The 20887-nt window shown below is 43.2% G+C and overlaps 1 protein-coding gene and 1 long non-coding RNA gene across 2 annotated transcripts in view; both read left to right on the forward strand.

The window, feature by feature from the left end:
* The window catches only part of ENDOD1 (endonuclease domain containing 1), a 44734-nt gene that overhangs the window by 4901 nt on the left and 18946 nt on the right, over positions 1–20887 (forward strand). The gene's annotated exons all lie outside the window — the stretch shown is intronic.
* LOC140712729 (uncharacterized) lies at positions 1380–14597 on the forward strand. The gene is made up of 2 exons (XR_012094441.1): positions 1380–7602; positions 14287–14597. It is a non-coding gene; the product is annotated as an uncharacterized lncRNA (long non-coding RNA).

Below are 20887 nucleotides of genomic sequence, written 5' to 3' on the forward strand. Positions count from 1 at the left end.
GATCTCACAATGGATCCACTGCATTAATGGTTTTAGGACTTTAATTCTCATCTTTTATGTGAGAATTCTAATTTCTACTCCACTTCTATTTTCTGACAGTCATAGGACAAGTGGGAGCACTTATTTGGCTGCATAAAGGTTGCTCAAGTGTCAGTGACTGTGGAATGAAGGGGATATTCTGGTTAACTACAAAAACATTTTTCTGGAGGGCACAGTGAGGTCATATTTCAGATCTTAGTAAATGCATATGAACGGTTGTCTCAAGTTAGAACCTTGATTAAGTCCTTGATTTTTAATTTCCATCCATGGCTTTTACAACCTGAAATAGAAATATTGTTCAATTTGTTCCAACCTCAGCCTTCTTTTCATTGTGTCAGAGAACAGATATGTAGATCATTATACACTTAAATCTCTGTGTATGGAATGCGGTGAACAGGACAATCCTGATTCTTACTCCTTAATTAAGAGACTTAATTCAGATCCCTGCTCTTCCATTTACAAGCTATGTGACCTGAAATTCTTCCAGCCCTCTTTTTTGGATCTGTTCATTAAAGGTCGTAACAGTGTTTACAGAGAGGTTGTAACAAATAAACAAGATAACACATGAGAGCCTGTGGCATGGTACCTGGAATATGGTAAACTCTTAGTAAATATTAATATGTATATAAGGTATTACTTCAGTAGGTGTTAGGCGTGCGCACGCACACAAACACACACACACACACACACATACAAATGGAATGTTGGATTAGACAGGTGACACCTATAGTTCTACAAATCTCTCCTAAATGTAAAATAGCTATACATGTATCTTCTCAAATGCTCAGTATATGTCCACATTCATATAGTAGATGCTTCATAAATGCATGATGAGTGATGAAATGTATGGAAAATTGAATGAATGGATGGAGGGTGGATTTGAGTGATTAAAAGCAAAAACAAACCAAATAGGTACCAAAGACATCTCCACCCTCTCTGTCCTGGGAAACCAAGAAGTGTGTTGTGACAAAACAGTGAGCAATGGCATTGCAGTCTATTGTGCTGAGCCTGGATAAGACTGGGAAATGCCCGACCCAGGGGATGGTTCCAAAAGCAGTCACTCACAATTTCTTCCTTACTGTGATGCACACCACAAAACAGGGCCCACACATGCTATCGTTTGTTGGATTTTTCCGTTCTGGCTTTTTCTTCATCTTTGGATTTAGTGTTTCCTTTTGTTTTGCAGGCCACTTTCAGGATCAAGTTAAGGTACTTACCTATGTTGGCAGAATATTTCAGGGACATTCGTTCTGAAGCAGTCCAGTGGTGACAATTCCCTACACTATTCTTTCAGTTTAGATTTATATCTGGACAATCTAGGCAAGGAACTATCATTTATTGATTGCTTACCATGTCAAAGGTCTTCACAATCTAACTCATCTCATCTCTATAACAACTCTAGGAATTATGACCTGTGTTTTATAGTTTAATCTCTATAACAACTCTAGGAATTATGACCTGTGTTTTATAGTTTAGGAAACTGAGGTTCAGAGTGGTTAAGTAACTTATCAAAGGTCACACAGCTTCTAGATGGCAAAGCCCAGACTGGAGCTTACTACCCAAAATCCAAAGCTCTTAACTCTCTTTCTTCTCTATCACACTGTTTTCTAACTTAAATGTTAGTGTTTTCTCTCCAGAATCCAAACTGGCTGACTAGACTCGTTATTTTATTTTTAATCCAGTTCTTTGAATGGTTTATGGCTTCACTACTAACATACCATTCTGTAAATGCCAGCTTCAGATTTCTGTTAGCTCCGTTACTGGTGATTCATAGTGATTGAATGGAGCTTTCCTTGGGGAATTGAGATTTTACTCTTTGGGCATAAAATTTACCTTCCTTTTAAACTCTCAGCTCTGAAAGTGAAAATTCGAGAAAGTAAATCCTCTTATTTGCCAGTAGCATTTGCTTTCAGTTACCTTGTCTGTCCTCTGGAATTACTGTTAGTCAAGAAAGCTTTTTTTTTTTTTTTTTTCAAATTTCCTCCTTCAAGATGCATGTTATATCTTCTGAGTGGTGACTTACCCTTTCAGTTTCATGGAACTCGACATCTATCATGGCAATAATTAATTGACTGTCGATATATCTATTTGGCCACAGAAAGGAAGGAGAAATAAAAAAGAAACTGACTCATAGGCTGAACCAAGAATAGAAGCACCGTTTAGTGTTCCAGTTATGCTTCATTGACCTACTGCTGGACAGAAGTGTGGCTCAATCAAAAGGTCAAGTAAGGGTATTTTATATTTTTAATCAAAGCTGGAAATATGGGTACATTTTACTTTGTAGAATAGTAGATGGCTGAAATATTATTTGAAAATGTAAATGTAATTACATGTTTCAGTTGACTTATACTTTAAGGGCTGGTTGGTCTTGTGTTTGTATTGACTTCCAGTTGGCAGGGACACCTAATCTTTTAAGAAAGCCCTGAGCCCTCTGTCAATTCATTTTAGTCAACAAATCTTTATTGAGCATCTGCTATGTGTCAGGCACTATTCTAAGCCCTGAAAAGAGAGCAGTGAACCAAACACACAAAAACACCTACTCTTATAGGGTTTATATCTAATAGAGAATATAGATTATAAAATACATAAATAAAAGACATAGCACCAAGCGCAGTGGCTCACACCTGTAATCCCAGTACTCTGGGAGGCCAAGGCGGTCTGATCATTTGAGCCTAAGAGTTCGAGATCAGCCTGGGCAACATGGCAAAACCTCATCTCTACAAAAAATACAAAAATTAGCCAGTTGTGCTGGCATGCACCTGTAGTCCCAGCTACTCATGGAGGCTGAGGTGGGAGGATCATTTGGGCCTGGGAGGTAGAGACTGTGGTGAGTTGAGATCATGCCACTGCACTCCAGTCTGGGGGACAGTAAGACCCTGTCTCAAAAAAAAAAAAAGACATATTAGATAGTGATAAGTGTTAAGGAGAAAAAGCAAGGAAGGAGGCTGTGAGATATCAAGGAAAAGATGAAGTTTAAAACAAGGTTTTCATCCAGGGAAGAGATCACTGATGAGATGACTTTCGGGTACAGACAAGAAAGAAATAAGAAAGCCAATTATGCAGACATCTAGGGGGAAAACGTTCTGGGTAAAGGGAATAGTAATTGCAAAGGCCCGGAGGCATGAGTGTGTTGAGGAAGAACTAAGAGGCTGATTTGGCTAGAGAAGGGTAAATGAAGAGAGTAGCAGGAGATGAGGTCAGAGAAATGGGGAAGAAGAGGGCAGATCGTTTAGATTCTTCTGAGCTATTTGTAAAATATTGGGGTTTTACTGTGTGTGAAGTGGGAAGCAATTGTGCAGGTTTCTGAGCAGAGAGCTTCGATGTGATCTGGCTTACATTTAAGTGGGACCATTTTGGCTGCTGCATTGAGAATAGACTTATGGTGTTAAGGGCAGAAGCAGAGAAACCAGTTAGGAGGTTTCAGTGATCTGACAAGAGATGGTAGTATCTTGGATCAAGGTGGTAGCACTCTATATTCTGGATATATTGTGAAGAAAGAGCTCATAGTCTTTGGAGTGAGAGAAAGGGAAGAGATGACTCCAGGCGTTTGGGCCTGAATGATTAGAAGAATGTAGTTGCCTTGAATAAGACAAGGATACAAAAGGAGGAGCTGTTTTGGGGCTGTATCAAGAACTCACTTTTGTTCATATGAGCAAGAATATAATACTGGTTGAGTATCCATAATCTGAAATGCTTGGGACCAGAAGTATTTCAGTTTGGGGATTTTTTTTGATTTTGGAATTAGTGGCTGAACATCCCAAATTTGGAAATCTGAAATCTGAAATGCTTTAATGAGCATTTCCTTTGAGTGTCATGTCAGTACCCAAAGAGCTTTGGATTTTGGAACATATTGGATTTTGGATTTTCAGATTTGGGATGCTCAGCCTGTAGTGGCTACCAGGGGCTGAGGGGTGGGGAAGATGAGGAGCTGTTGTTCAATGGGTATAAAGTTTCAGTTATATGGGATAAATCAGTGCTAGAGGTCTGCTGTACAATGTAATGCCTGTAGTCTATGATATTATATTGTGCACTTGAAAATTTAAGAGGGTAGATCTCATATTAAGAGGGTAGATCTCATATTAAGTTTTCTTAATACACACACACAAAACAAACAAACAAACGAAAGGACACAAGGAAAGTATGGGAGGTGTTGGACATGTCTCTTTCCTTGGTTCTTGTGATTGTATCATGCAATGTATTTGCATACATTCAAACTCAGCACATTAATTATGTGATGAGTTATTACATATTTATTGCACATTTAATTCATCACATTAAATATATACAATTCTTTGTTTATCATTTATACCTTGATATAGCAGTAGAAGGAAAAGGTACTCAGTTTTGGACACTCTGAGTGCGAGATACCTGCAGGTGTTCAATTAACCTTCAAGTAAATATAGTCTAAAGCTCATGGGATGCTTATCATGTAGCAGGCACTTTTCTAGTGCTTTTTTTTTTTTGCATGTAATTTCTTGTAATCCTCAGCACCATAGGAAATAGATACTATTATTGTCCTTCTTAGAGGAGGAAACAGGCCCAGAGAGGTTGAACTACTATTCCCTGTTTACACAGCTAAGAAGAGGTGGGGTTGGGGTTTGAACCTGAGCTGTCTGATACCAGAGCACACATGGACTGCTTCTGTTACAAACCTGCTGATGTTTTGGGTGAGCTCCTATTGAATACTCTTGAATGAAAAGTTCACATGTTCATTTACCAGGATTTTACAGAGGGTATGTTTCTAGCTCTAACAGTTACACGCCCATAAATATCAGAGGCTCACCACCTCCAGGTATACCTTTGTGGCTATAGGAAGGGTAGGTTATTGCAAGTACTGCATTGGGCTAAGGGTGCTGCTGCCCCCGTGTACAATCTTGTTCTATACTGATCCATCTTGAGCTCTTCCTGTGATCCTTATGCAAGCAGACATTTTTCATAAGGCACCAGGTTAGAGCTGGGAAAAATGGATTACTAAAAACTGTGTTAACTCTGTTGAGCAACAGATTTTGTCCCCTGCACCTCAGTGAGCAGCAGAGATAAAAGGGTAGGGGATAGGGTCTTGCATCTGTGGGAGTATGGAGCCATTGCTGCCAGACAGGCTGTTGGATTGGTTGTGGTGCATGAGCCTGAGGAGAGCCCATCTCCTGTCTCAATGCCAGCTGTCCCTAGGGGTGGGAAGGAGGGCACCCAGGCCAACGACACCCTCCAGAGTTCCACCCCTTGAGCAGGGATGGCAGACCACACATCCATCATCCAGCCCTAGTCTGTTCAGGAGCTCCTTCTCTGCAGCCAGCTTGGCTCCCAGGAAGGAAGACCAGCAGAGCACAGCAGGTGCTTAAACTTAATAACCCAGTAATGCAATAAGCCCTACTTTGGGACAAGAGGAGGGACTTTGCTCTAACTCAGAACATATACCTCCTTCAACGTGCCAAAATTCCTTTTTCCTTTATGCCTGTTTAATAAGCTAAAGTCCTTCACCTTTGCAAGTTCTTGCATTTGTCCCTATATCGACTTTATCACAGCTTGGTAAATGTGCCTTCTCTCTGTGTTTGTGAGATGGCAGCATTGGTTTCAGGAAATCTGCTTGCTATTATCTTAGTGTTTATAACTAAGGGAAGGAATTGATCCAAGTCAACTTTGTTGATTAAATGGACCAGGATGCATGGTTAAATAGGAACCCCGTAAGGAAATGGCTGCTGTTGATGTTTCTGAAAGATTGGGCATCCACTATGGTCTCGGGACATGCAGAAACACGGGGAAAGGAAAACCAAGTTTGTGAACCATAAAAAACTTTTATTCTCATTCTTGGATATCTCCATTGTATCTAGAGCCATAGTATCCATCATAGAACCAGATACATCTCCTTCATAGACATGAGGTGTTTGGGGTGGTTGATGTTCTGCTCCTTAATAGACAGACATCCATCCTATACGAGCCCTGCACCGACTTATCTGAACTCTGGGACCCCAGTTCCCATCATCTACCTAAGTCTCTGCAAGACAGCTTCCTGACTGGTTAACCCATTCCACCTTGTTCTCCTCTAGCCTTTCTCCACTCTGAAGGCCTCTTTGGAAACCCTTCAGGACTCCCCATTGCTCTTCAGATAAGGACACCGCTCCTTATCATGCTCTACAGAGTCCTGCATAGTCTGTGCCCCTTCCCTTTCCAGCCTTATCTTGTTTCACTCAGCTTGCAGGTCTTTAACTCGGGCCACTTTGGCTTCTTTCTGGTTATTATTATTATTGTTTTTTGAGAGAGAGTCTCACTTTATTGCCCAGGCTTGGGTGCAGTGGCACTATCTCAGCTCACTGCAGCCTCTGCCTCCTGGGCTCAAGCGATCCTTCCACCTCAGCATCCCGAGTAGACCACAGGCATCCGCCACCATGTCTGGCTAATTTTATGTGTTTTTTTTTGTGTGTGTGTGTCTTTCTTTTTGTAGAGATGGGGTTTTGCCATGTTGCCCAGGCTGGTCTCAAATTTCTGAGTTCAAGTGATCCTCCTGTATCAGCCTTCCAAAGTGCTGGGTTACAGGTGTGAGCCACCATGCCCAGCCTACTTTTTTTTTTCTTCTTTTTAAAATGTCCATGTTCTCTCCCATCATAGACCTTTGTACCTGCTGGGGTTTTTTTTCTTTTTTTCCTTCCATGATATTCCCAAGTAGGTCAACTGCCCATGATACTCTCTAGTAGCACCAAACACACCTTTCTTTGCTAGTAAGTTGCAATTATACCTTCATTTGTGTGACTAATTGAGTGGCACCCAACTAGACTCTAAGTTCCCTGAAGACAGGGGCCAGGACTATTGGTGCTCACCATTGAATCCTCGTTGTCTAACACGAAGACAGCAAACTTGTTCTATGAAGGGCTAATTAGTAAATATTTTGGGCTTTGTGGACCGTATTGTCTCTGTTGCTGCTATTCAACCATGCTATTTTAGCACAGAACAGCCACAGACAATACATAAATGAATGAGTATGGCTATGTTCCAAGAAAACTTAATTTATGAAAACAGGTGGTGGGCTGGATTTGGCTCATGAGCTGGAGTTTGCCAAACCCTGGTCTAGCGTAATTCCAGCACTTAGTTCGTGATCAAAAAAATGTTGTTGAACAGTAAGCACTTGGCAAATATGGATTGAGCAGTGGCAGTGAAATGTGCAGGCTGTGCAATCCTCTTCCCATTATGGCGCAGCAGCCTAGATCTAGACGTACAGTTTTCAACTAACCTTTTTATTGTCTCAGTGGTAGTGGTTGTTATTTACAATATTTAGTTTTTTATAATTATAAAAGTAACATATGCTTATGGTGAAAATTTTTTTTAACATTTTGGAACTGTGTAAAGAAAAGCTCCCACTTCTGAAAGATACCCAGTCTTTACAATTTGTGTGTATTTATGTAACATTCTACAAATTTCCATTACACCTAGAGACACATGGACTATTTCGTAACTTTTATTCTAGTTCCCAAGGTTCAGCATTTCTTTGAACTCTAGGAGGCCACATCTCACAAGCCCCTCAAACAACCACCATGTCAATGGAGCCGAAGAGTGTAGGAACCCCTTTAGTAGGTGAGTTTGCACATAAATGTAAACAATTTGTTTTATTAAGCATTTTAACTTAGAAATAGAAGACCTTGGGACTTCAAATATAAAGTCTACCTCATCATATTTTCCTTTTTAATTTTTCTGTATTTTAAGTTTTTTTCTTCCACAGACATTTTCGATTGTCCAGCTTCATTGCATTTTTCTTTCAAGAATATATAACTCACAGGTGGCTTGAAAAAAATCCGGCCTTCCCTCTCCTTCCCTGTTCCTGCACAGAAGGGCATTATCCTTTTCCTCTTAAAGAAGAGGAGGCAGAGGTCCAGGGAGTCACTGGTCTGCCCAAAGTCACAAGGCCAGTAAACGGCAGAACTGACAGATCTCCACATTTCTAATCCGGTGTTCTGTTACTAAAGCCTACTGCCATTTGACCTCACATTTAGAAGGCCTTGAAGAAGAGCTACCTTCGGCCGGGCGCGGTGGCTCAAGCCTGTAATCCCAGCACTTTGGGAGGCCGAGACGGGCGGATCATGAGGTCAGGAGATCGAGACCATCCTGGCTAACACGGTGAAACCCCGTCTCTACTAAAAAATACAAAAAACTAGCCGGGCGAGGTGGCGGGCGCCTGTAGTCCCAGCTACTCGGGAGGCTGAGGCAGGAGAATGGCGTGAACCTGGGAGGTGGAGCTTGCAGTGAGCCGAGATCCGGCCACTGCACTCCAGCATGGGCGGCAGAGCGAGATTCCGTCTCAAAAAAAAAAAAAAAAAAAAAGAAGAGCTACCTTCATAAAGCCCAGAAGAAAATCCACGAGAAAAAAAGGGAAATTATTTTGCCCGAGGGCAAATTTTAGTAACCTCAAATTATATTTATTACATATAATTGTGAAGCAGATGGCTCTTTCCTGGTTAAAAAAAAAAAAAAAAAAGAAGAAGAAGTGGTCAGGCATGGTGGTTCATGCCTGTAATCCCAGCACTTTGGGAGGCCGAGGTCAGGAGTTTGAGAACAGCCTGGCCAACATGGTAAAACCCTGTCTCTACTAAAAATACAAAAATTAGCTGGGCGTGGTGGCACATGCCTGTAATCCCAGCTACTCGGGAGGCTGAGGTAGGAGAATCACTTTAGCCCACGAGATGGACGTTGCAGTGAGCTGAGATGGTGCCACTGCACTCCAGCCTGGCTGACAGAGCAAGACTGTCTCAAAAACAAAAACAAAAAAGAAGTGCTAAGCTTAAATAGCTTGAGGAGGATTTAGGCTGGATATAAAATAAGAGTTATTATGTTACGGAAAAGAGTTAAGGGCTGTTAAGTCCCCTTCTCTAATGATCTTTAAGATCTTTAAAATGAAGGGTGAATTTTGCCAGTTGACTTTAGAGAAAGGCTATTTATTATGGTTGTAATCTTGTATAGAGACAGGCTGTGGACTTTCCTAGTTTTCAGATGAGAGTGACTCATAACTGAGTTGACAGTGGTGTCTCTCGGACCCCAATTCCATGCCCAGGCAGCTTATTGGCCAGGATTGTTACTGCTTTTGCTTTCACCGCTGTCAATATTGGGTACCATTCTATTTTTCAATTCCTCCCACAGTTGAAGAGGAAGCTAAGGAACTAGGGAGAGTGGTGTGTGTATGTGTGTGTGTGTGTGTGTGTGTGTGTGTGTGTGTTCCCTCTCAGTGAGTCTAACCATTCATTTCTACAATAAATGTGGTCACAACCAATCAAAGACAAGAGTTTATCATGACTTCGTTCTCTAATGGTGAATTGGGGTTTAAGAAGCAGGCATGGAATTACAGGGAGCTTCCGTAACGGAAACAAGCTCACCTTGTTTATTTGTTTGCTTGATTATCTTTTTATTTATTTATTCATTTCTGGTCAGCAGCTCTAGACTCATAGTGTTGCAAAGGATTAGTCCTTAGACATCCAGCTGCTACTGATATCATCAGTGTTGTCATTTTCATCAGCATCAGAACTGTTTATTGAGATCTTAGGACTAAATCAAGAAATAGGAATCCAAGACATCGTCCTGGAACAAGACACAGCCCCTGCCCTTGGGTGTCTTATTACTTAATCGGGAAGGCAGATCATGACCAAGAACTGGTTTACTTAACTCTCTCTGACTAGGTCATTAGCCGCTAAGGGGCAAGGATTAAACATGCAGAGTGGTTAAGAAAATGGGTTTTGTAGTAGGAGTCCCACCTCTGCCATTTATCAGCTGTGTGACCTTGGAAATGCTACCAAATCTCACAGAGCTCAGTTCCCCATCTGTGGCATGGGACTAATAAATTATCCCTCTCCTACAGAGGAGTTAGGAAGATTCAGGGAGACAATGTCTGCAAAAGGCAGTTTGCATTGTGCCTAAACACTTGGCGCATATATGTTAAGCGTGTTGAATGAATAGGTAACCTTTGCTTCCCAGACTGTGTCTGACTTGTAGACAGCTAGGATGAGTGTAATGCTCCTGTGTCTGTGGGGTGTTATTGCTGCAGTGCCCTTCATTTCACACCTGCTCTGTCACCACCTTGCTCGTGACTGCCCTCAGCTTTTAGTCTGGATTCAGTGGCTCTGTGCTATCCGCTGTTATTGTTGCCCCTCTTCTCTTTAGAATAATTTGGTAGAAATTTCTTCTCTTTGTCCTCTGGGATGCCCCTCTGATCTGCTTCCAGACTTGTGGGATCAAGACAACTTATCCCAGCTGGACGCAGTGCCTCACGCCTGTAATCCCAGCACTTTGAGAGACCGAGGCTGGTGGATTGGTTGAATCCAGGAGTTTCAGACCAGCCTGGATGTGGGGAAACCCCATCTCTACTAAAAATACAAAACATTAGCCGAGCATGGTGGCACCCACTTGTAATCCCAGCTTCTTGGGAGGCTGAGTGGGAGGATCACCTGATCCCGGGAGGTCGAGGCTGCAGCTAAAGAAAGAAAGAAAGAAAAGAAAGAAAACCTATCTCTTCATTTATTCCCCAGTTTTAATCCTGGAGTTTAGAAGGTCCCATTGCTTGCAAGATTCATATCCCTATTCCCTCAAGGGCCTTACTGGGTTCTCATAAGGATAGTATTTCTGATATTTCAAATTCATTGATGCATGAATCATAACACTTATCCAAGCTTACTCAAGTGAAGGGCAGGGCTGTTGAAAGATATCACAGGTAGATTCACAGGCACAGGAAAAGAGATACACACTGAGCTCAAAGGAACCAGACTTGGGAACCTTCTAGAAACCAAAGGGTCCCACAGAGTCTTTCCTACCCTGTCTCTATCTTCTTTCTTTTAAACAGCTTGGCTTTCCCATGGCTCAGCCTGGCTGACGTCCCCAAAGTGCATCTAGGAGCCTTCACACCCTTCACTGGCTGTTGTCAGTCACTAAGTTTCTTACACTGAAAACCCGAGAGAGCCATATGGTTGGTTGCTGGCCAGGTTGGGTTGGCCCTTGGTTGTGATTGGCATGGAGGTGGGTGGGAGAGGGTCATGCATGAGAAATGCTACTCTTTCAGAGTGAGTGTCAGAAATACTGGTTGTGGATATATCTCCCAGGACTGGGTGAGTTGGCCCTTGGAAAAGATTTCACTGGGGCTGTATCAATCAGGGGCCTGGCTGGAAACAGATGGCACTCTCAAAAGTCTAACCAACAGGGTTTAATGAGGAAACTATAGTTGTTTCTTGGTATCTATGAGGGGTTGGTTCCAGGACTCCCTGTGGATACCAAAATCCTTGATGCTCAAGTCCCTTATGTAAAATGGCATAGTATTTGCCATACCTTAGGTACATCTACCCGTATACTTGAAATCATCTGTAGATTACTTATAATACCAGGTACAATGTAAATGCTATGTATAGAGTTGTAATACTGTCTTGTTTATTTTTTTCATTATTCTATTTTTTTTTAAGTTCTGGGGTACATGTGCAGGATGTGTGTTTGTTACACAGGTAAATGTGTGCCATGTGGTTTGCTGTGCCTGACAACCCATCACCTAGGTATTAAGTCTCACATGCATTAGCTTGTTTCCTTAATGTTCTCCCCCCAGCCCACCCTTCCCCAGTAAGTATTGGTCCCTTCCCTGTGTCCATGTGTTCTCATTGTTCAGCTCCCACTTATAAGTGAGAGCATGCGGTGTTTGGTTTTCTGTTCCTGTGTTAGTTTGCTGAAGATAATGGCTCCTAGCTTCATCCATGTCCCTGCACAGGACAAGATCTCATTCCTTGTTAATTTGCATTATTTTTATTGTATTATTAAATTTTTCCCTGAATATTTTTGATTCACAGTTGTGGAATCCATGTATGCAGAAGGCACAAGAATTAAGAGAGCCAGCCAGTTATGGGGATGCACCTAGGGACTAGCAACAGCAGGAAGCTGTGACCATCCTAGGCCTGTGGTGTAAGGGCAGGAGCCTGGTGAGAGCTGTGTCTGTAGAGAAATTCAGCCAGAGCCAGAACCACAGCAACCAGGCAGGGAAGCAAGGGAATATATGATCTGGTCCCTCTCTCTTCCCGCCTTCCCATTGATGGCTCCAGTCAGAAGCCAGAGGGCAACAGGGCTCAGCTGATGTGATTCCTACAAGTCAGCCTCCCATCTAAATCAATCAGCCTCCCATCTAAATCAGTCAGCCTCCCAAGATGCAGAGTAGGGCAGAGAAGAGGGGAGATGGATCTGGAAGACAAAGGACGAACACCCAGTACAGGATCTGTGAGGTCAGAGCAGAGCCTTGGCACCCAGATAGGATTTAGGTAGCATAGAGGAACGGTGAAGGCATCCCCAGCTAGTAGTGACAGGGGCAGTTGCAGAGGGAAGTGGGGCGTATTTACATTACAACCATGTAACTGACATGGATGAGGGTGGGGATTGACCTATTTTGGTTGAATATAAAGGAAAGTTTGAGAGAAGAGGTTGGAGAAATTTGGCAGGGAGGCCCATGAATATGCCAGTTTGTCATTTAATTAGGAAGTCACAGGATGTTATTGAAGGTGTTAGAGTAGTGAAATGTTCAAAGGAATATGTATAACAAAAGTAGACGTCACACTCCACCTAGGACTGAGGAAGGAAGTCCATGCTTACACACATTACATGATCAGAATATTAGCTGATCTAATAGGTGGAGGATCCAAATGACCCACAGTATTTTGTTCTCTACCTTGTCATTTTCACAGCTCTTGCGATTTGTGGATAATGCCTCTCACAATATCATGGGAATAAATTAGGCTTAGCCAGGGCACTCCCCAAAATGAGTTAAAAATTTGTTTTTCAACGTTGAGGTTCATAGACACCCCCCTTTTCCAGCATCTCCTGGGATGGTGGTGAAAACGCATATGGGGGCCCCATCCCAGACCTACTGAATATATCTCTGTGGTGAAGAACAAGAGTCTGCATTTTTGACAGCTGCTGCAGGAAATTAGTGATGTCTCCTTAATTCAGCTGAATTTTGAGAACTATTGATTTAAGGAGACATCACTAATTTCCTGCAGTGGCTGTCGAGGCAGGGGCTTAATTCCTTCAGAGACTGATCAATGAGGATCTGATGGAGAGCCCTATGATTCCTAATTTACAGTCATATTAGAATCACCTGGGGAAATTTAACAACACCCTGATGCTGGGGTTGTGTGGAGGGGAACTTTTTTTTTTTTTTTTTTGGTTTAAGAGGTCTGAGTTGTAGTCCCAGCTACTCGGGAGGCTGAGGCAGGAGAATGGCACGATCCCGGGAGGCGGAGCTTGCAGTGAGCAGAGATCGCGCCCCTGCACTCCAGCCTGGGTGAAAGAGTGAGACGCAGTGTTAAAAAAATCAAAAAAGAAAAAGAAGAAAGAGGTCTGGGTGAGGCCTGAGGATATTTTTAAAGCTTCCAGGTGATTCTGATGTGCAGCCAGGCCTAAGAACCTCTGATCTTGTCTGAACTCAGTAGGTGGAAAAAATGAGAAATGGATCCTTCTCAATGTAAGGGACTCCTCTGAATTCTGTATCACACAGTCAATGCTAAGAATAATTGCTCTGGAAAGGAAAGCAGAGTGGAAAACAGGCTTCTGTGAGTAAGGAAGGAAACCAAAGAAGACCAGGGATGATGTAACCTGAGAAGGTAGTGCAGTCTGGAAAGGTCTTAAAGGAGTCCGCACACTTTTTTGTTTGCTTGTTTGAGACGGAGTCTTGCTCTGTCACCCAGGCTGGAGTGCAGTGGTGCGATCTCAGCTCACTGCGACCTCTGCCTCCCAGGTTCAAGCGATTCTCCTGCCTCAACCACCCGAGTAGCTGGGATGACAAGCTCGCGCCACCATGACCGGCTAATTTTTTTGTATTTTTAGTAGAGACCGTGTTAGCCAGGATGAGCTCGATCTCCTGACCTCGTGATCCGCCCGCCTTGGCCTCCCAAAGTGCTGGGATTACAGGCGTGAGCCACCGCGCCCGGCCGGAGTCCACACACTCTTAGGCTCCCAGGAGGAGCTTGAAACTCCACGCTCTGTGTGATGAGCAGCCAGAGAAGTCCCCGGGAGAGTTTGTTTGCCCCCAGGCCACCCATTGGCCTTCACACAGGGCTTTCTTGCCTGCATTTATTGCCAGTTTGGAGTTGGTGAATTTAAATAATTCCTCCTTTTATTTTTTTCAATTTCTCAAAAAAAGAGAAGTCTGAGATGCAAATAGAACACCCATCCTTTCGATCGTTCTATCTTCTGTTCCACCATCTTCTGACTCAGGAGAGAGCTCTTTGGTCATTTGTCTTTGTTTTCCCCCAGTTTGCCAACACCTGCGGGCGTGCACAGCACAGGCCAGAGCTGGAAATGCATCCTTCTTCCCACAGCCAGGAAGGTGTGTGAGCGGTGCTGGGAGCCCAGAGGAAGGGTGATTCACCGGAGGAAGGCGGAGAGGACAAGGACATGCTCTCCTAAAAGGCCTTTCAGGAAATGAAAAGCTCTGCATTTCTGTTTTCTAAACACACACACACACACACACACCCCAAAAAAAGAAAAAAGAAAAATGAGCATTCCCCTAATTCTTCTAAAGCTGTTTCTATTCCTAGGAGGATAAAGAGTATTTTGGATGCCAAGCATGGAAGATTTTTTTTTTTTTTTTCCTGAAATGGGTGGGTTGGAACTTTCTTTCCTGAGAGCTGAAAAGGCCTCATGCTTTATTCCTCCTCAAATGTCCTTAATCTGCTGTGGCCCCACCGTCCTCCCTCTCCACTGTTGAAAGGCAGCTCCTTCCCTCACTGGGTGTTTTCCATGGTAAGTAAGTTCTCTTAGGACTCACCCCAGCCTCAGATTGAGTTCATCCTACTGTGTGTGACTGTGCAGAGGACCTTTAGGCCCCTATAGGCAGCACTGATAAGATTATCTGATGTTCTCATTATCAGCTGCATTCACGATCTTTTCTAAGGAGGGGCTTTTTGATCTACCTGATGATGGCAGCAGGGGTGGTGGCATTCCTTTTACATCCCAGTGTGTGTGAGTGTTTGCCTGTATTGTACTTCACACAGCAGAAACAAAATAGGAACACCCACCGTTCAGCTCAGTCTATTATTTTAACTCTTGTTGAAAAATAAAACAAACCCCTAAGGAAATAACGTCTTTGTCCCCACGGAGTTGGATAGCTCCCTAGGTCATCTCCTGACCACAGGATCTTGTCTGAATCATCCCCTGCATGTGCTTATCTAGCCTCAGCTTAAAATTCTTCCGGGGAAGGAAACTCCACCCTCCATGAGTCAGAGTCATTGAGAGTTTAATAACCACTTTGACGATCTGTTGTCGGGACCACCTTTTCCTCGCAGCGGATCGCGGAGCAGAATTAGAGGAGAGCCAGTTCTCTCCCGAGACTCATCTGCACATTGGAGGAAATCCTATGTGCCTCAGAAGATCGTTGTGGAGCTCAAATGAGATCATTCTTTCAACAAATGCCAGTCACTTCCTGGAGTGCAGGACCATCATGCTAGGTGTGGGAACACAGAGATAACTGGGCACTGGCCCTGGCCCTTCAATTCAGTGGTTCAGACTGATGGATAAACACACCATCTCAGTGCAGTGGCAGACTCCTCTTCTTTGTCTTTGGAGGTCAGCCTGCCAAACTCAGCTGCCCACTTGTGTCCCACACTCTGAGGCGCTGTCTCCACTCACAGCAGTTGCCCATCAGCAGCAGGGCCACACCTCGCCTGCTACCTGCTGCCATGCCGCTCCTTCGAGAATCCAGCCTTCTCCTGTTCCCCATCACCACTGAGCCTGTCTTGCTCTTTACCTGCACCTGCACTGCTCAGACTCTTCACATCAGTGGTGCCATTAGCCATCACCTGCAACCTTGGGCCCATGCCCACCTGGACTTCGAGGTCAGGTACTTCAATCTGTTTGCAGGGGCAAGGCTCCCAGGGTTCGTATCCAACCACTAGGCCGGTTCTTTTTCTGTTCTTGTCTCTAGACTGCAGATCATTGCCAGGGGTGTAAGTACAAAAACTCAAACCCTGGGCCTCAGCAGAGCTACCCTGCCCTGCTTGTCCTGGCTGACTTCCATGGGGCCTTTCTTTTCAGCAGCCTTTTTTCCTCTTCTGTAAATTCCCTGGCATGGTGGCCGTAGGAGGCTAAAGACATTCCTGTGTCTTTAGGAACCTATGCTCTTGGCCCCTGGCCACCATGGCAGAGAAGCAGATCACCACTTCCCTGAGTAACTGCCAACACCAGCCCCTCATCTGCCCTCCTTTCATCCTCCCCTGCGTTCTCAGAAGAGGTTCTCAGAAGAAGCTGACTCTTCTCCATAGGGGCTCCCAACATCATCCCCTTGCTCTCCCCATCATCTTGTTCCATTGCTCCCATCATGGTCACCAGTGTACTAATTAGCAGATACCTACCAAGAACCTACCATATGCAGAGTCTCCATTATGACTTAGGCAGACAAGAAATACAAGAGATGATCCCAACTTTTGAGGAGCCTACAGTCTATAAATATACCAGAGGCAAATGCACAAGATCCCACTCCCTGATATACTTGGTTCCCTCTCTCTGACAACCCTTTCTTCCTGACTTTCAAGTCCGTGTGTGTGTGTGTCTGTGTATGTATGTGTGTATATGTGTGTGTGCTTTTTAAAGCCAGTGACCAATGTTAGTAACACATTACAAACCTTTCTCCCCTTTTCCATTCTTCCCAGTCAGTCATTCTAGCTCTCTGCAGAGACTCCTTATCCTCCTGTACATTCTGAGACGTTCTGTTACTCTCTTTCTGCTTTCAGGGCTACTCTCACTCCATTGTCCCATGGTGTAGTCCCCTGACTGGTCTCAGCTGGGACACCTGTTCTCTTTCTTAGTCTTCCTGTGGGATCCCCTGTCACATCAAAACACTTACACAAGTGTGAAGGGAGTTAAAGGAACTCCCTTGTCCCTGTCATGTCTCTGAGCTATTTCAGAGAAACAGCTTGTGAAGATGATATGATTCTAGCCCTAGAGAAGTTGAGAAAAGAGTGGTTTGGCCAAAGAAGGAGAGGAAAGGAGTGGAGGAGGCCAGTGAGCAGTGTTGGTACTGGCAGGCTCCAAAGCTTCATGCTTGTGTTCCCTGAGGGCCACTTTCCACAAACAGCTTCTCCTCCCTCCTCAGTGACAAACTCCCTATGGCAAATCTGCACTGGTGACTTTGGCCCCTGACATTTGTATGGATTTTGCAGCCCAGAAGCCCTTAGGGATGGAAGTCTGTTCAGTGCCTCCCTGCTGCTCCAACTGATTGCCTTCTGAACATTCCCCTTGGGATGCTCTAGAGTAGAAGTCCCCAACCTTTTAGGCACCAGGGACAGGTTTCATGTAAAAGAATTTTTCCACAGACCAGGGAGTGGGGGATGGTTTCGGGATGATTCAAGAGGGTTACATTTATTATGCACTTGATTTCTGTCATTGTTACTTCGTAATCTGTAATGAAATAATTATACAGCTCACTGTAATGTAGAATCAGTGGAATCTCTGAGCTTGTTTTCCTGCAGCTAGATGGTCCCATCTGGGGGTGATGGGAGACAGTGACAGATCATCAGGCATTAGATTTTCATAATGAGCACACAACCTCAATCGCTCACATGCGCAGTTCACAATAAGGTTTGCACTCCTATGAGAATCTAATGCCACAGCTGTTCTCACAGGAGGCAGAGCTTAGACGCTAATGCAAGTGATAGGGAATGGCTATAAATACAGATGAAACTTCGCTTGCTCACCCACTGCTCACCTCCTGCTATGCGGATCAGTACTGGTCCATGGCCCTGGGGTTGGGGACTGCTGCTCTAGAGGTTCAGGTAACCTGCCCTAAGATGCTCTGTCATGCAGAGACTCAAGTAGCCCCAGCCTCCCAATGTTCCCTTACTTTGCATGGAAGATGATGTTTGTTTATCCCTGTAACCCGCTTGTCTCTCAAGGCTGAGGTCCTGTTCCTCTCCTGCTTCTGCCTAAAGACTTCTTAAACAAGAGGCCTCTTGCTGCAGTCTCCTCTTGCTTATACCCAGTCACTTCCACCAGCTGTCTTCTTTCCTGAGCCCTCTGTCACTACTGGTCTCTAATCACCAAAGGCCTGGGCCTTAACTTCATCCTTCTCTTTCCTCTCTGCAGCAGGTGGCACACACTGTTGATCATCCCCAGCCAAAGCTTTCTCCTCCCTTGACTTTTGGCATGACTCTGGACAACTGATTCTCCTTACAGCACCATTTTTGTCTCTCATTTGTTCCCTTATCCTGTTCTCTCAGGGTGTCTGCTCTGTGGCAGTCAGCATTCCTTTCCTCATTCAGATGCTTGGGGCGCTACTGGCGTGTAGTTAGGAGCTTTGAAATCAGAGAAGCTGGGCTTAAGCCCTGGCTCTTCCACATACTTGTTTGATGACTTTGTACCTGCCATTCATCTGAGTTTTGGTTTTCCCATGTCTAACATGGAGATGATAATGATGCCTATCTTGTAGGGTTATGTAAAGGGTAAATGGGATGCAACAATGTTTTTGAAATTTTCATCTGATCCCCTGCTACCCTTTCCAAGTAACCTGTCACTTTTCCTTACCCAGTGTCCTGTTTTCACAGGCTGCCTGTTTCTGCCCTTAAGCCTTTGTGTAGAAATCTTGCTAAAGCTTTACTGATCTTTCTGTTTCACCAAATCTGTCAACTTCTTGCACATCCTTCAAGTTCCACTTCAGGATTGTTTCCTCCAAGAGTCTTCCCTGACTGCACTCATCTGCACTCATTGTGCCCTTCCTTTCTCTGAAATTCCATTGTTGTTTTTCTTTCTAACATTTATTTAGCAGTTGATATAAACTGGATTATGCTATTGTTTTTCTTTTGAATTTCTGTTTGAATTTGTATGTATCTGCCTTGTTTCCATAAATAGATGGTGACTTTATTGATGCGAAGGCCCATTTTGAGGCATATGAAACAGTGATTAAGAACACTAGCTATGGGGCTGGACTTCCTAAGTTGGCACGTGGTCCCATCACATACTAACCGTGTGACCCTGGGCGAGTTACTGAAGCTTGTTTTTTTTAAATTTAATTATTTTGTGGTTACATAGTAGGTGTATATATTTATTGGGTATATAAGATATTTTGTTATAGGCATGCAATGGTACATAGTAGGTATATATATTTATGGGGTAATGAGATATTTTGATACAGGCACGCAATGTATAATAATCACATCATGGAAAATGGGGTTTCCATACCCTAAAGCATTTATCCTTTATGTTACCAACAATCCAATTATACTCTTATAGTTATTTAAAAATATATAATTAAAGTGTTATGGACTATAGTCACCCTATTGTGCTATCAGATACTAGGTCTTATTGGTTGTTCTTTCTTTCTATTTTTTTGTACCCATTAACTGTCTCCACCTCCCCCACATTCCCCACTATCTTTCCAGTCTCTGGCAACCATCCTTCTGCTCTCTAACTCCATAAGTTCAATTGTTTTGATTTTTAGATCCCACAAATAAGTGAGAACATGCAATGTCTGTATTTCTGTGCCTGGCTTATTTCACTTAACGTAATGACCACCAGTTCCGTCTATGTTGTTGCAAATGACGGGAACTCATTCTTTTTTGTGGCTGAATAGTTCTTCATTGTGTATATGTATGTACCACATTTTCTTTATTCATCTGTTGATGGGCACTTAGGTTGCTTCAAAATCTTAGCTATTGTGAACAGTGCTGTAACAAACATGGAAGTGCAGATATCGCTTTGATATACTGATTTTTTTTCTTTGGGGTATATACTCAGAAGTGGAATTGTCGCGTCATATTGTCACTCAATTTTTAGTTTTTTGAGGGACCTCCAAACTGTTCTCCATAGTAGTTGTACTAATTTACTTTCCCACCAACAGTGTAAGAGGATTACTTTTTCTCTGCATCGTTACCAGCATTTGTTATTGCCTGTCTTTTGGATATAAGCCAGTTTAACCAGGGTGAGATGATATCTCATTGTAGTTTTGATTTGCATTTCTCTGATGGTCGATGATGTTGGGCACCTTCTCATATGCCTGTTTGCTATTTGTCTGTCTTCTTTTGCGAAATGTCTCTTCAAATCTTTTGCTCATTTTTTATTATGTTTGATTGATTGATCAATTAACTGATTGATTGATTTTGAGACAGGCTCTCACTCTGCTGCGCGGGTACGATCTTGGCTCACTGCAGCCTCTACCTCCTGGGCTCAAGTGATCTTCTTACCTCAGCTTCCTGAGTAGCTGGGACTACAGGTACCCACAACCATGCTTAGCTAATTTTTTATAGAGATAAGTTTCACTACGTTGCCCAGGCTGATTGCCCATTTTTTAAATTGGATTATTACATTTTTTTTCCTATGGAGTTGTTTGAACTTCTTATATATGCTGGTTATTAATCCCTTGTCATATGGGTAGTTTGCAAATATTTTATCCCATTCTGTGGGTTGTCTCTTCACTTTATTGTTTCCTTTCCTGTGTAGAAGCTTTTTAAACTTGCTGTGATCCATTTGTCCATTTTTGTTATGGATGTCTGTACTTATGGGTTATTACTCAAGAAATTTTTGCCTGGAGCAGTGTCCTAGAGAGTTTCCCCAATGTTTTCTTGTCGTTTCATAGTTTGAGGTCTTAGATTTAAGTCTTTCATTCATTTGATTTGACTTTTGTATATGGTGAGAGATAGGGATCTGCTTTTATTCTTTTGTGTATGAATATTCAGTTTTCCCAGCCCCGTTTATTGAAGAGACTGTATTTTCCCTAGTGTGTGTTCTTGGCAACTTAGTCAAAAATGAGTTCACTGTAGGTGCGTGGATGTGTTTCTGGGTTATTTATTCTGTTCCATTGGTCTATGTGTCTGTTTTTATACCAGTAACATGCCGTTTAGGTTACTATAGCTCTGTAGTATAATTT

The sequence above is a fragment of the Chlorocebus sabaeus genome, chromosome 1, assembly GCF_047675955.1.
Source record: "Chlorocebus sabaeus isolate Y175 chromosome 1, mChlSab1.0.hap1, whole genome shotgun sequence".
NCBI lineage: Eukaryota > Metazoa > Chordata > Mammalia > Primates > Cercopithecidae > Chlorocebus > Chlorocebus sabaeus.